The sequence below is a fragment of the Somniosus microcephalus genome, chromosome 25, assembly GCF_052327205.1.
Source record: "Somniosus microcephalus isolate GS21.2 chromosome 25, FLI_Smic_1.0, whole genome shotgun sequence".
In the NCBI taxonomy this organism is placed as follows: Eukaryota; Metazoa; Chordata; class Chondrichthyes; order Squaliformes; family Somniosidae; genus Somniosus; species Somniosus microcephalus.
In genome coordinates, this window is record NC_141011.1 from 7,650,800 (window position 1) to 7,667,262 (window position 16,463).

The window sequence follows — 16,463 nt, forward strand, 5'->3', positions numbered from 1 at the left end:
ACTCTTCCTCTAATATCCATGAAAGACTCATTCTCTAACATCAATGCTAGACACTTCCTGTAACTTCAATGGCAGACTCTTCCTCTATTATCAATGGTAGACTTTTCCTCTAATATCAATGCTAGACTATTCCTCTCATATCAATGGAAGACTCTTTCTCTAATATCAATGGTAGACTCTTCGTCTAATATCAGTGGTAGACTCTTCCTCTAATATCAATGGTAGACTCTTCCTCTCATATCAATGGTAGACTCTTCCACTAATATCAATGGTAGACTCTTCCTCTAATATCAATGTTAGACCCTTCCTCTAATGTCAATGGTGGACTCTTCGTTTAATATCAATGGTTGGCTCTTCCTCTAATATCAGTGGTAGACTCTTCCTCTAATATCAATGGTAGACTATTCCTCTAATATCAATGGTGGACTCTTCGTTTAATATCAATGGTTGGCTCTTCCTCTAATATCAATGGTAGACTCTTCCTCTAATATCACTGGTGGACTCTTCCTCTAAAATTAATGGTAGACTCTTCCTCTAATATCAATGGTAGACTCTTCCTCTAACATCAATGTTAGACTCTTCCTCTAATATCAATGGTAGATACTTCCTCTAACATCAATGGTAGGCTCTTCCTCTAATATCAATGGTAGACTCCTCGTCTAACATCAAAGGTAGACTCTTCCTCCAACATCAATATCCCACTCTTCCATTAATATCAATGTTAGACTCTTCCTCTCACATCGAAGTCCAACTCTTCCTCTAATATCAATGCTAGACTCTTCCTGTAACATCAATGGCAGACTCTTCCTCTAATATCAATGGTAGACTTTTCCTCTAATATCAATGGTAGACTCTTCCTCTCATATCAATGGTAGACTCTTCCTCTCATATCAATGTTAGACTCTTCCTCTAATGTCAATGGTAGACTCTTCCTCTAATATCAATGGTAGACTCGTCGTTTAATATCAATGGTAGTCTCTTCCTCTAATATCAATGGTTGACTCTTCCTCTAATATCAATGGTAGACTCTTCCTCTAATATCACTGGTGGACTCTTCCTCTAACATCAATGGTAGACTCTTCCTCTAATATCAATGCTAGACACTTCCTCTAACATCAATGGTAGACTCTTCCTCTAATATCAATGGTAGACTCTTCCTCTTATATCAATTGTAGACTCTTCCTCTAATATCAGTGGTAGACTCTTCCTGTAATATCAATGTTAGACTCTTCCTCTAATATCAATGGTAGACTCTTCCTCTAATATCAATGGTAGATACTTCCTCTAACATCAATGGTAGCCCATTCCTCTGATATCAATGGTAGACTGTTCCTCTAATAGCAATGGTAGACTCTTCCTCTAATATCCATGATAGACTCATTCTCTAACATCAATGGTAGACTCTTCCTCTAATATCAATGATAGGCTCTTCCTCTAACATCAATGGAGGACTCCTCCTCTGATATCAATGGTAGAGTCTTCCTCTAATATCAGTGGTAGACTCCTCCCCTAACATCAATTTCAGTCTCTTCCTCTAATATCAATGGTAGACTCTTCCTCTAATATCAATGTTAGACTCTTCCTCTAATGTCAATGGTAGACTCTTCCTCTAACATCAATGGTAGATTCTTCCTCTAATATCAATGGTAGACTCTTCCTCAAATATCAATGCTAGACACTTCCTCTAACATCAATGGTAGAGTCTTCCTCTAATTCCAATGGTAGACTCTTCTTCTAATACCAGTGGTAGACTCTTACCCGAACATAAATTTTAGACTCTTCCTCTAATATCAATGGTAGACTCTTCCACTATTATCAATTGTAGACGCTTCCTCTAATATAAATGGTAGACTGTTCTTCTAATGTCAATGGTAGACACTTCCTCTAATATCAATTGTAGCCCATTCCTCTGATATCAATGGTAGACTGTTCCTCTAATAGCAATGGTAGACTCTTCCTCTAATATCCATGATAGACTCATTCTCTAACATCAATGGTAGACTCTTCCTCTAATATCAATGATAGGCTCTTCCTCTAACATCAATGGTGGACTCCTCCTCTGATATCAATGGTAGAGTCTTCCTCTAATATCAGTGGTAGACTCCTCCCCTAACATCAATTTCAGTCTCTTCCTCTAATATCAATGGTAGACTCTTCCTCTAATATCAATGTTAGACTCTTCATCTAATGTCAATGGTAGACTCTTCCTCTAACATCAATGGTAGATTCTTCCTCTAATATCAATGGCAGACTCTTCATCTAATATCAATGCTAGACACTTCCTCTAACATCAATGGTAGAGTCTTCCTCTAATTCCAATGGTAGACTCTTCTTCTAATACCAGTGGTAGACTCTTACCCTAACATAAATTTTAGACTCTTCCTCTAATATCAATGGTAGACTCTTCCACTATTATCAATTGTAGACGCTTCCTCTAATATAAATGGTAGACTGTTCTTCTAATGTCAATGGTAGACCCTTCCTCTAATATCAATTGTAGGCTCTTCGTCTAATATTAATGGTAGACTCTACCTCTAATATCAATGGTAGACTCTTCTTCTATTATCAATGGTAGACTCTTCCTCTAATATCAATGGTAGACTATTCCTCTAATATCAGTGGTAGACTCTTCCTCTAATTTCAATTGTAGGCCCTTCCTCTAATATCAATGTTAGACACTTCCTCTAATATCAATGATAGACACTTTCTCTAATATCAATGGTAGACTCTGCCTCTAATATCAATGGTAGACTGTTCCTCTAATATCAATGCTAGACTATTCCTCTCCTATCAATGGAAGACTCTTTCTCTAATATCAATGGTAGACTCTTCGTCTAATATCAATGGTAGACTCTTCCTCTAATATCAATGGTAGACACTTCGTCTAATATCAATGGTAGACTCTTCCTCTAATATCAATGGTAGACGTTTCCTCTAAAATCAATGGTATTCTCTTCCTCTAACTTCAATGGTAGACTCTTCCTCTAATATCAATGGTAGACTCTTCCTCTAACATCAATGGTAGACCCTTCCTCTAATATCAGTGGTAGACTCTTCCTCGAATATCAATGGTAGACTCTTCCTCGAATAGCAATGGTAGACTCTGCCTCTAATATCAATGATAGACGCTTCCTCTAATATCAAAGTTAGACTCTTCCTCTTACATCAATGGTAGACTCTTCCCCAATATCAATGATAGACTCTTCCTCTAATATCAATGGTAGGCTCTTCCTCTAACATCAATGGAAGACTCTACCTCTAGTATCAATGAAATACCCTTCATCTAACATCAAAGGTAGACTCTTCCTCTAATATCAATGGTAGACTCTTCCTCTAATATCAATGATAGACACTTCCTCTAATATCAATGGTAGACTCTTCCTCTAATATCAATGATAAACCCTTCCTCTAACATCAATGGTAGACTCTTCCTCTAATATCAATGGTAGACACTTCCTCTAATATCAATGGTCTCCTCCTCCTCTAATATCAGTGGTAGACTCTTCCTCTAATATCAATGGAAGTCTATTCCTCTAATATCAATGTTAGACTCTTCCTCTAATATCAATGGTAGACTCTTCCTCTAATATCAATGGTAGACACTTCCTCTAATATCAATGGTCTCCTCCTCCTCTAATATCAATGGTAGACTCTTCCTCTAATATCAATGGAAGTCTATTCCTCTAATGTCAATGGTAGACTCTTCCTCTAATATCAATGGTCGACTCTTCCTCTGATGACAATGGTAGACTCTTCCTCTAATATCAATGAAATACCCTTCCTCTAACTGCAATGGTAGACTCTTCCTCTAATATCAATGATAAACCCTTCATCTAATATCAATGGTTAACTCTTCCTCTAACATCAATGCTAGACTCTTCCTCTAATAACAATGGTAGACAATTCCTCTAATATCAATGGAAGTCTTCCTCTAATATCAATGGTAGATTTCTCCTCTAATATCAATGGTAAACTCTTCCTCTAATATTAATGGTAGACCCTTCCTCTAATATCAATGGAAGTCTTCCTCTAATATCAATGGTAGACTCTTCCTCTAATATCAATGGAAGTCTTCCTCGAACATCAATGGTAAACTCTTCCTCTCACATCAATGCTAGATTCTTCCTCTAACATCAATGCTAGACTCTTCCTCTAATATCAATGGTAGACCCTTCCTATAATATCAATGGAAGTCTTCCTCTAATATCAATGGTAGACACTTCCTCTAATATCAATGGAAGTCTTCCTCTAACATCAATGGTCGACCCTTCCTCTAATATAAATGGTAGACTCTTCCTCGAATATCAATGGTAGACTCTTCCTCTAATATCAATGGTAGACTCTTCTTCTAATATCAATGGTAGGCTCTTCCTCTAATATCAATTGTAGACTCTTCCAATAATATGAAAGGTAGACTCTTCCTCTTATATTAATCGTAGTCTCTTCCTCTAACATCAATGGTAGACTCTTCCTCTAATATCAATGGTAGATTATTCCTCTAATATCAATGGTAGACTCTTCCTCTAATATCAATAGTAGACTCTTCCTCTAATATCAATGGTAGACTTTTCCTCTAAAATCAATGGTAGTCTCTTCCTCTAACTTCAATGGTAGACTCTTCCTCTAATATCAATGGTAGACTCTTCCTCTAACATCAATGGTAGACCCTTACTCTAATATCAGTGGTATACTCTTCCTCGAATATCAATGGTAGATTCTTCCTCTAACATCAATGATAGACTCTTCCTCTAATATCAATGATATACCCTTCCTCTAATAACAATGATAGACTCTTCCTCTAATATCAATGGTAGACTCTTCCTCTAACATCAATGGTAGACTCTTCCTCTAATATCAATGATAAACCCGTTCTCTGACATCAATGGTAGACTCTTCCTCTAATATCAGTGGAAGTCTATTCCTCTAATATCAATGGTAGACTCTTCCTCTAATATCAATGGAAGACTCTTCCTCTAATATCAATCGTAGACTCTTCCTCTAATGTCACTGGTAGTCTCTTCCTCAAATATCAAGGTAGAACGTCCCTCTGACATCAATGGAAGCCTCTTCCTCTAAAATCAATGGTACACTCTTCCTCTAATATCAATGCTAGATTCTTCCTCTAACATAAATGCTAGACTCTTCCTCTAATATCAATGGTAGACCCTTCCTCTAATATCAATGGAAGTCTTACTCTAATATCAATGGAAGATTCCTCCTCTAGTATCAATGGTAAACTCTTCCTCTAATATCAATGGTAGACCCTTCCTCTAATATCAATGGAAGTCTTCCTCTAATATCAATGGTAGACTCTTCCTCTAATATCAATGGTAGATTCTTCCTCTAATATCAATGGTAGTCTCTTCCTCTAATATCAATGGAAGACTCTTCCTCTAATATCAATGGTAGACACTTCCTCTAATATCAATGGAAGACTCTTCCTCTAACTTCAATGGTAGACTCTTCCTCTCAAATCAATGGTAGACACTTCCTCTAATATCAGTGGTAAACTCTTCCTCTAATATTAATGCTAGACTCTTCATCTAATATCAATGGTAGACTCTTCCTCTAATATCAATGGTAGATTCTTCCTCTAATATCAATGGCAGACCCTTCTTCTAACTTCAATGGTAGACTCTTCCTCTCAAATCAATGGTAGTCCCTTCCTTTGACATCAATGGTAGACTCTTCATCTAATATCAATGGTAGACTCATCCTCTAATATCAATGGTAGACTCTTCCTCCAATAACATTGGTAAGATCTTCCTCTAATATCAATGGTAGATTCTTCCTCTAATATCAATGTTATACTCTTCCTCTAATATCAGTGGTAGACTCTTCCTCTAACATCAATGGCAGACACTTCCTCTAATATCAATGGTAGACTCTTCCTCTAATACCAGTGGTAGACTCTTCAACTAATATCAATGGTGGACTCTTCCTCTAACTTCAATGGTAGACTCTTCCTCTAATATTAATGGTAGACTCTTCCTCTAACATCAATGGTAGACCCTTCCTCTAATATCAATGCTAGACTCTTACTTGAATATCAATGGTAGACTCTTCCTTTAACATCAATGGTAGACTCTTCCTCCAATATCAGTGATATACTCTTCCTCTAACATCAATGGTACACTCTTCGTCTAATATTAATGATGGACTCTTCCTCTAACATCAATCGTAGACCCTTCCTCCCACTTCAATGGTATACTCTTCCTCGAATATCAATGGTAGACTCTTCCTCTAACATCAATGGTAGACTCTTCCTCTAATATTAAAGATATACCCTTCCTCTTATTACTATGGTAGACCCTTCCTCTCAAACCAAAGGTAGACCATTCCTCTAATATCAATGGTAGACACTGCCTCTAAAATGAACAGTCGACACCTCCTCCAGTATCAATGGTACACTCTTCCTCTAATATCAATGGTAGTCTCTTCCTCTAACTTTAATGGTAGACTCTTCCTCTAATATCAATGCTAGACTCTTCCTCTAATATCAATGGTATACTCTTCCTCTAACATCAATGGTAGACTCTTCCTCTAATATCAATGATAGACCCCTCCTCTAATAGCAATGGTAGACTCTTCCTCTAACATCAGTGGTAGACTCTTCCTCTAATATCAATGGTAGACTCATCCTCTAACATCAATGGTAGACTCTTCCTTTAATATCAATGCTATACCCTTTCTCTAACATCAATGGTAGACTCTTCCTCTTATATCAATGGTAGTCTCTTCCTCTAATATCAATGCTAGGCTCTTCCTCTAATATCAATGGAAGACTCTTCCTCCAATATCAGTGGTAGACACTTTCTCTAATATCAATGGTACATTCTTCCTCTAATATCAATGGTAGACTCTTCCTCTAATATCAATGGTCTCCTCCTCCTCTAATATCAATGGTAGACCCTTCCTCTAATATCAATGGCAGACTCCTCTTCTAACTTCAATGGTAGACTCTTCCTCTAACATTAATGGTAGACTCTTCCTCCCAATTCAATGGTATGCTCTTCCTCGAATATCAATGGTAGACTCTTCCTCTAACATCAATGGTAGACCCTTCCTCTAATATTAATGATATACCCTTCCTCTAACTACAATGGTAGACTTTTCCTCTCAAAGCAAAGGTAGACCATTCCTCTAATATCAATGGTAGACACTTCCTCTAATATCAACAGTAGACTGTTCCTCTAATATCAATGGTACACTCTTCCTCTAATATCAATGGTAGTCTCTTCCTCTAACTTTAATGGTCGACTCTTCCTCCAATATCAATGGTGGACTCTTCCTCTAATATCAATGCTAGACCCTTCCTCTAATATCAATGGTACACTCTTCGTCTAATATTAATGATGGACTCTTCCTCTAACATCAATCGTAGACCCTTCCTCCCAATTCAATGGTATACTCTTCCTCGAATATCAATGGTAGACTCTTCCTCTAACATCAATGGTAGACTCTTCCTCTAATATTAAAGATATACCCTTCCTCTTATTACTATGGTAGACCCTTCCTCTCAAATCAAAGGTAGACCATTCCTCTAATATCAATGGTAGACACTGCCTCTAAAATGAACAGTAGACACCTCCTCTAATATCAATGGTACACTCTTCCTCTAATATCAATGGTAGTCTCTTCCTCTAACTTTAATGGTAGACTCTTCCTCTAATATCAATGCTAGACTTTTCCTCTAATATCAATGGTAGACTCTTCCTCTAACATCAATGGTAGACTCTTCCTCTAATATCAATGATAGACTCCTCCTCTAATAGCAATGGTAGACTCTTCCTCTCACATCAGTGGTAGACTCTTCCTCTAATATCAATGGTAGACTCTTCCTCTAACATCAATGGTAGACTCTTCCTTTAATATCAATGCTATACCCTTTCTCTAACATCAATGGTAGACTCTTCCTCTTATATCAATGGTAGTCTCTTCCTCTAATATCAATGCTAGGCTCTTCCTCTAATATCAATGGAAGACTCTTCCTCCAATATCAGTGGTAGACACTTTCTCTAATATCAATGGTACATTCTTCCTCTAATATCAATGGTAGACTCTTCCTCTAATATCAATGGCAGACTCCTCTTCTAACTTCAATGGTAGACTCTTCCTCTAATATTAATGGTAGACTCTTCCTCCCAATTCAATGGTATGCTCTTCCTCGAATATCAATGGTAGACTCTTCCTCTAACATCAATGGTAGACCCTTCCTCTAATATTAATGATATACCCCTCCTCTAACTACAATGGTAGACTTTTCCTCTCAAAGCAAAGGTAGACCATTCCTCTAATATCAATGGTAGACACTTCCTCTAATATCAACAGTAGACTGTTCCTCTAATATCAATGGTACACTCTTCCTCTAATATCAATGGTAGTCTCTTCCTCCAACTTTAATGGTAGACTCTTCCTCTAATATCAATGCTAGACCCTTCCTCTAATATCAATGGTAGCCTATTCCTCTAACTTCAGTGGTAACCTCTTCCTCTAATATCAATGGTAGACTCTTCCTCTAATATCAATGGTAGACTCTTCCTCTAATATGATTGGCCCACTCTTCCTCTAATATCAGTGGTAGACACTTCCTCTAACATCAATGGTAGACTCTTCCTCTAATATCAATGGTAGACTCTTCCTCTGACATCAATGGTAGACTCTTCCTCTAATATCAATGGTAGACCCTTCCTCTAATATCAATGTTAGACTCTTCCTCTAATATCAATGGTAGACCCTTCCTCTAATATCAATGGTAGACTCTTCCTCTAATATGATTGGCCCACTCTTCCTCTAATATCAATGGTAGACGCTTCCTCTAATATCAATGTTAGACTCTTCCTCTAATATCAATGGTAGACCCTTCCTCTAACATCAATGGTAGACTCTTCCTCTAATATCAGTGGTAGACACTTCCTCTAACATCAATGGTAGACTCTTCCTCTAATATCAATGGTAGACTCTTCCTCTGACATCAATGGTAGACTCTTCCTCTAATATCAATGGTAGACCCTTCCTCTAATATCAATGTTAGACTCTTCCTCTAATATCAATGGTAGACCCTTCCTCTAATATCAATGGTAGACTCTTCCTCTAATATGATTGGCCCACTCTTCCTCTAATATCAATGGTAGACGCTTCCTCTAATATCAATGTTAGACTCTTCCTCTAATATCAATGGTAGACCCTTCCTCTAACATCAATGGTAGACTCTTCCTCTAATATCAATGGTAGACACTTTCTTTAATATCACTTTCTGCCTCTTCCTCTAACACCAAATTCCATATTGCCACTGGGATAGCACTACCTTGGGAGGTGACAGCTACTGACAAAATTTTATTGTGAACTGTCAGAACTTATTATAATGGCCTAATTTAGAATATCTATCTCTCTCTATTTGGGAATTTAGACCTCAGCGACTCACAGTTGCTGCCAGGGTTCAGAACACGATTCTGATACTTTCTGCAGCCTGAGGCCTTGCTTGTGAACTGTGAGAAAACCATAATCCTGGGCTGTTATTCAGCTTCTGTAACTTCCTTGTTATATAATTCAGTCAGCCTAGGCCAATTGTACAAGGATTGAAACCTGCTGTAATGGGCCAGTTTATTTATATTGTCATGTTTGAGGCTGGCATGGTATGTGGCCTCATGTACTGCTCCAATTCCCTGTGTTTAAATCATATTTTGATTTTTCTGTGCCCAACTCTATTTGAAAAGTGAGTCATGGATATGTTGGAGAGTTCCAAAGACTCCGTTATGCCTGGAATGGGACACCAAACTCTCGAGCTGAGGGTAAAGCGAGATGTATTTATAAATAATTAGCAACACAATTTTTTGCTATCCAGAAGCTATAAAAACACTTGGAGGCTTCTGATAATTCCATAACCCATAAAGGGAATCTCAAATGGTCGGAGATGATGCAGTGATTTACAGGAGCGTCTGCCGTCCACTCCATGCCAGTGAGTTGGTAAGGAAATGTCAAAGGAATTAGGAAAGTTTGAGCATCTCGGGCATCTTGAAGAGAGGTATGCTATTAGTTGATGGAACAAGTCAGTGTGAATTGGCAACATGATTTTGTCACAAAGTCTATTCACCAATTTTACATCTGAATGAGAAAGATAAGGAGGAAATATGTTACAGAGGACTGGTAACCAGACGAAGGGAGTAAGGGGTAATATGCCTGACATAGCAACACCAACTTGCATTTATATAGTGCCTTTAACTTAGTTAAACATCCCAAGGCGCTTCACAAGAGCGATTATCAAACAAAATTTGACACCGGGCCACATAAGGAGAAATTAGAACAGATGACCACAAGCTTGGTCAAAGTGGTTGATTTTACAGAGTGTCCTAAAGGAGGAGGCAGGGGTAGAACGGCGGAGAGATTTAGGGAGGGAATTTCAGAACTTAGGGCCTAGGTAGCTGAAGACACAGTCCCCAATGGTGGAGCATAGAAAATCAGGGATGTGCAAGAGGCCAGAACTGGAAGAATGCAGGGATCACGGAGGATTGTAGGGCTGGAGGAGGTTACAGAGATAGGGAGGGTCGAGGCCATGAGGGATTTGAAAAGCAGTGTGAGAATTTTAAAATCGATGTATTGCTGGTCCAGGAGCCAATGTAGTTCAGCGAGCACAGGGGTGATGGTTGAATGGTCTTGTGCGAGTTAGGATACGGGCAGCAGAGTTTTGGATGAGCTCAAGTCTACAGAGGGTGGAAGATGGGAGGCCGGCCAGAAAGCATTGGAATAGTCGAGCCTGAAGGCAACAAAGGCATGGATGAGGGTTTCCGCAGCAGATGAGCTGAGGCAGGAATGGAGACGGGTGATGTTACAGATGTGGAAGTAGGCAGTCTTGGTGACGGAGAGGATATGGGGTTGGAAGCTGACCATTTAAGAAGGTAATGAGTTCTCAAGAGGCACTAGCATTGTGCAATTGAAATACAGAGGACAGTGAAGATGGTTAGGCCGAGTATTTGGTCATAAGTGCTGTGGCCATGGTGGAAACCAGCTTGGTCAGGATTGAGTGTAGCATCGACTGATGGAGAGCCAGTCACTTGAGCCTCTTATAGCAAACACTCCGAAGGGAGATTGGTCGGTATCTTGTTACTAACTCTGGGTCCTTGCCTGGATTAACTAGGCCAGTGACCTTTGCTTTACTACTGGAATTCAGCCTTCAAAGACAGCACCAGTGAAGAAAAGTGATAGCCAATTACAAGCTGGTGGACCATGGTTTTTGAAATATTCAGGGATTGTGCTGTTGTAGATAGCTGAGGTACCAGGTTTTGTAATATGCAGCACAGTCAAGTTTTGATGGTGTGAAGGCATGAGGGGGGGATTTCTGGTTCAGGACATATCCATGAAAATGATGTGATTTATTGTGTTCTTGATTTAATCTGAATTAACATGATCAGTAGTAGCTGAATAAAAAGGGAACAAGTAAGTATGAGACACTCCCACCACCTATTACAATCTACTTGCCATTACACAGTCCTTTACAGTATGGCACCAAGCCTTTCTCATTACTGTCTGCCACACACAGTGAGGGGATGGTTGTTTGAAGTGATGACTACATTGTATTCCTGGAATATGTGGCCTAACTCTTTTTATCTGGGCAGGTCATTGAACATTTTCCGGGAATGATTATCTGTCTGAGGGTTTGTGGAGATGTCACTACCTCTCTTTCTACTATGCCTGTTCATCAGTCTGGGCTCCTGCCCCATATCCCAAACAGGATGTCCCTCCAGCAAACAAGACTTTGATGTCTGCCTCAGAAAGACCTGGGGTTATTCGTGCAGAAGCTTCTCTCTGTGCCGTTGTCAGGGAGCTTTCCCTTCCTTGCAATTAAAAGTGCTTCCATCGTCATCTGGCTCTTTAAGTATCTGCGGCTGTTTAAGTCCTACAACAGCATGTCATTGCCTGCCCCTCCCCCCCTCCCTCCCTCCCTCCCTCCCAGTCACAGGCTATCCACTGCCTGCCCCTTCCTCCCTCACAATCACAGGCTATGGGAAGCCACAATTTCATCTGCCCCCACCACATTTTCAGGCAATGCATTCCAAATCATAACCATTCGCTGCGTGGCATGAATCAGTCATTCATGAAAGAAAGACCTATGAAATAATACTGAGCGGCCTGCGGGTGGCGCTGTCCAGGGAGAGTATAAGTACTCGGGCACAGGCCCAGCTTGCACAGGACATTCTTAACAGGAACTAGTGAAGGACACAATTAGACCTCCATTAAAGCTTTAACGCTTAGAACAAGTGCCTATTAGTTTTCTTAGTCACTGCGTAAAAAAGTTATTCCTCATGTCGCCTTTGGTTCTTCAGCCAATCACTTAAATCTGTGTCCTCTGGTTCTCGACCCTTCCGCCAATGGGAACAGTTTCTCTCTATCTACTCTGTCCAGACCCCTCATGATTTTGAACACCTCTATCAAATCTCCTCTCAACCTTCTCTGCTCTAAGGAGAACAACCCCAGCTTCTCCAGTCTATCCATGTAACTGAAGTCCCTCATCCCATTGAACCATCCTTGTAAAACTTTTCTGCACCCTCTCTAAGGCCTTCACATCCTTCCTGAAGTGCGGTGCCCAGAATTGAAAACAATACTCGGGTTGAGGTCGAACCAATGTTTTATAAAGCTTCATCATAACCTCCTTGCTTTTGTACTCTATGCCTCTATTTATGAAACCCAGGATTTTGTGTGCTTTTTTAAACACTTTCTAACCTTCCCTGCCACCTTCAATGATTTGTGCACATACACCCAGGTCTCTCTGTTCATGCACCCCCTTTAGGATTGTACCCTTTAGTTTATATCGCCTCTCCTTGTCCTTCCTAAGAAGGCGAGACATCCTGTATCCGCAGGGGGGCAGAAGGCCCTCCAGACAGATGCTCAGGAGGCAGTGGGAAGAAGTAGTGGTGGAGGTCAATGCCAGGAGTGTTGCTCCAAGAACATGGATGCAGTGCAGGAAGAAGTTTAACGATCTCAACCGAGTTGTTAAGGTGAGTGATTTCATCTTGAAATGCCACATCCTACCATCTGCACCACTAGCCTCATCCACTGCTCAATTCACTACAATTCCATCACCCACCGACCAACAATCTCAATCAGTACTCAATCCTTCAATCCATATGCTTTACCTCATCCTCACACTCTTAACACAGTGGCAAGCCTCACACCCACAACTCACAGCTCGCACACACTGGCAGCTAATCAACCATGACAGCCACATAACCCAAACGTGTTGCCGAACACTCATTGATGCACTTCCCTCTTTCTTGCAGGAGAAGGTGGCGCATAACAGCAGGCAGCAGGAAAGGACTGGAAGAGGACAAGCGCGCCTGCTCATTTTAAGCCCCATGGAGGAGACAGTGCTGGCCATCATGGGAAGGGGCATCGCTGAGGCTGTGACGGGCAGAAGCGATCGATGATGAGGGTATCTGCATACCTAATCCTCCTTCTCTCATCCCACTTCTACCTCATCCCTAAACCTTTTCTGACTCACAAACTGCAGTGGGTGTCAGCACGCACATCTTACTTTCACCTCTCCCCTCACCACAACCCAACCCTTGTCCCTTTTTCATTTCAGATACCCAATGATTGGAGTATTCCCAGTCACTGAAGAATGGGGAAGGAGACAATGAAGATGAAGAGACACCGTCACTCGATCTTACACTCGCAGCCATCGGCTCTGCGGTCTTCTCAATTGGAGGTCAGCATCCTTCCACCAGCCGTGCTGCAGCCACTGGGGAAGCACCTCGTAGGAGCACTAGGAGAGGCATAAGTGCATGGAAGAGGAACTAAGGGAATACACAAGGGTGATTAGTTTATTTTTGTATGCGATGATTGAATTTATAAATTTGGATTGGAGGTGGTTTTTATTTTTGTGTTGTCGGAAGGAGGATGATGTGATGGTCAGTGATAGAGGGACAGTGAGGAATGTGGGACTGTTGGTGAATGGGGAGGTGTCGTTGAGGTTACTGCTATTGCTCATTAATTATTTCATCACGTAGAGCCCGGGCAGAAAGGGGCTATCTATATTGTATCCTCACTTCCTCTTGGTCTTCCTCCACTACCTGATGCACTTCGTCATCCTTCTCCTCTTCCTTGAGCACCTGCTCCTCAGCTTCTCGTCTGATAGGTGGTAGCAAGGGCTGTTCCCTCATACTGGCCAGGTTGTGCAGCACACTACCACAAATCTTGGTACCTGCTCAGCTGAGTACTGCATGGCCCCTCCAGAGCGGTCCAGGCAGCGGAAGCATTGCTTGAGGATGCCGATGGTGTGCTCTATAATGTTCCTTGTGGCAGCACGGCTCTCACTGTAGCTCTGCTGTGCACATGTACATGGAATCCAGACCGGAGTCATGAGCCATGTCATGAGTGGTTAACTCTCATCGCCCAGTAGCCAGCCTTTGAATTGCCGTGATGGGTCAAATACAGCTGGCACAGAGGACTGGCGCAGAATGAAGGAATCGTGACTACTGCCAGGATAATGGGCATTCACCTGCATGATACGCTGCCAGTGGTCACACACCAGCTGCACACTGAGGGAGTGGAATCCTTTTCAGTTCATGAAAATGGGCGAGTTCAGATAAGGCGCACACAAGGCAATGTGTGAGCAGTCAATGGTACCCTGCACCATGGGGAAGCCTGAAATCTGAGCGAACCTTCGTGCTTGCTCCGCCTGCTTTTCTCTGGCAAGAGGGAATTAGTTGAAGCTGTCTCTCTGTGTATAGAGAGCTTCAGTGACCTCCTTTATGCAGCAGTGCACTGCAAACTGTGAGATGTTGCTTATATCTCCAGCAGCAGCTTGGAAGGAGCCAGACGCAAAAGGGTTAAGCGCCACCCTCATTTTGACAGTCACAGGCAATACAATTCTTTCCCTGCTTTGAAATTGCATTCGTGGCTGAAGCAGTTGGCAGATTTCAGTCTCCTTAGTGAAGTGTTCATGATCCCTTTAAGTAGCGCTGGTGGTGGAGGGTCCTTCATGCCGTTTAACGTCATGTTCAGCTGCTCGAGGTTAAGACAGGGCACAGGCTGGAGTGTGGCGTTCGAAAATGGCAGCGCTGGCGTCAAATCAGCTTTGTGCATTGATTGACCTCATGGTCTGCCTGCTCTGCATGCTGCCGGTGGTCGATAAGTGCACGCACGCTAACCCCTTTACTCAGGTGATGTTTGGTGCACTTCCCGTCGGAAGCGTGCGTACGCATCTTGGACGTCATTTACGAGCATTAGGAGGCCGCGTATTGCCCAACAAACGGGCACTACAGAGCCCGATTTCTCCCCCATATGATTCCTTGTGCCTTCAGGGCAAATCAGAATGGGCATTAAATACTGCAGTGCCAGTGCTACCTCGACCCCAACAACAAATTTTTAAAAAAGATTATTCGGCAAATAAGGAATTATTTTATCACTTCTTCAATTGTACTTTTTAATATTCACAAATTATTTATATTTCAGATTTCTGGTAGAAATATGAGGTTATTTGTAAGTTTCGCACTTGTTGGACAGGGAAAAATGTTCTACTCAATGTCCACTGTAAAACCTAAAAAGAAATTTCTGAGACATTCTGCTCCTATTTGTGTCTGAGTTTGTTTTTCACTCTGTATTAAGGATGTAATATAAAATTCTCTTCCGAAGAAATTTCAGCTTCGAAGAATGAAGACTGAGTGACCCCAGCTTCATGCCTTGCTGATGTCTGCCTCATCTCATTTTGTTCAACCAGCTCCTAAGGCCATTTCAGGGGCAGGCACATTAAACTGTAATGGCAACAGAATATTCCCATGCCCATTGCTTTTCGCTGTAAGGTAATTCCAGGAACACATTGGGTGCTCAGAAATATTATAAATTAGTCACAACCGGAATTACCAGAGTTCCATAATATCTTGCACTGCTGAACTACTTCAGAGAACATACTTATAAAAAATTTGAAATTGCGGCTGTTATATTTTCCATTTCCTAGTGTCAAGCCATATCTCTCTGTATATAACTATTAGCGAGTGTGGCAAAGGGCGAGGAGTATCACTCAAATATTGTCCTAAAACTGCTATTCAAGAAAGGAGGGAGAAAGAAAACAGGGACCTACAGGCCAGTTAGCCTGGCATCAGTCGTCGGAAAAATGCTGGAATCCATTATTAAGGAAGTGGTAACGGGGCACTTAGAAAATCATAATAGGATTAGGCAGAGTCAACATGGTTTTCTGAAAGGGAAATCATGTTTGACAAATCTGTTAGAGTTTTTGAGGATGTAACTACTGTAGCAGGGTAGATAAAGGGGAACCGTGGATGTTGTATATTTGGATTTCCAAAATGCACTTGATAAGGTGCCACACGAAAGGTTTTTACACAAGATAAAGGCTGATGGGGTTGGGGGTAATATATTAGCATGGATAGAGGATTGGTCAAAGGACATAATACAGAGAGTAGGAATAAATGGGTCATTTTCAGGTTGGCAGGCTGTAACTAGTGGGGTGC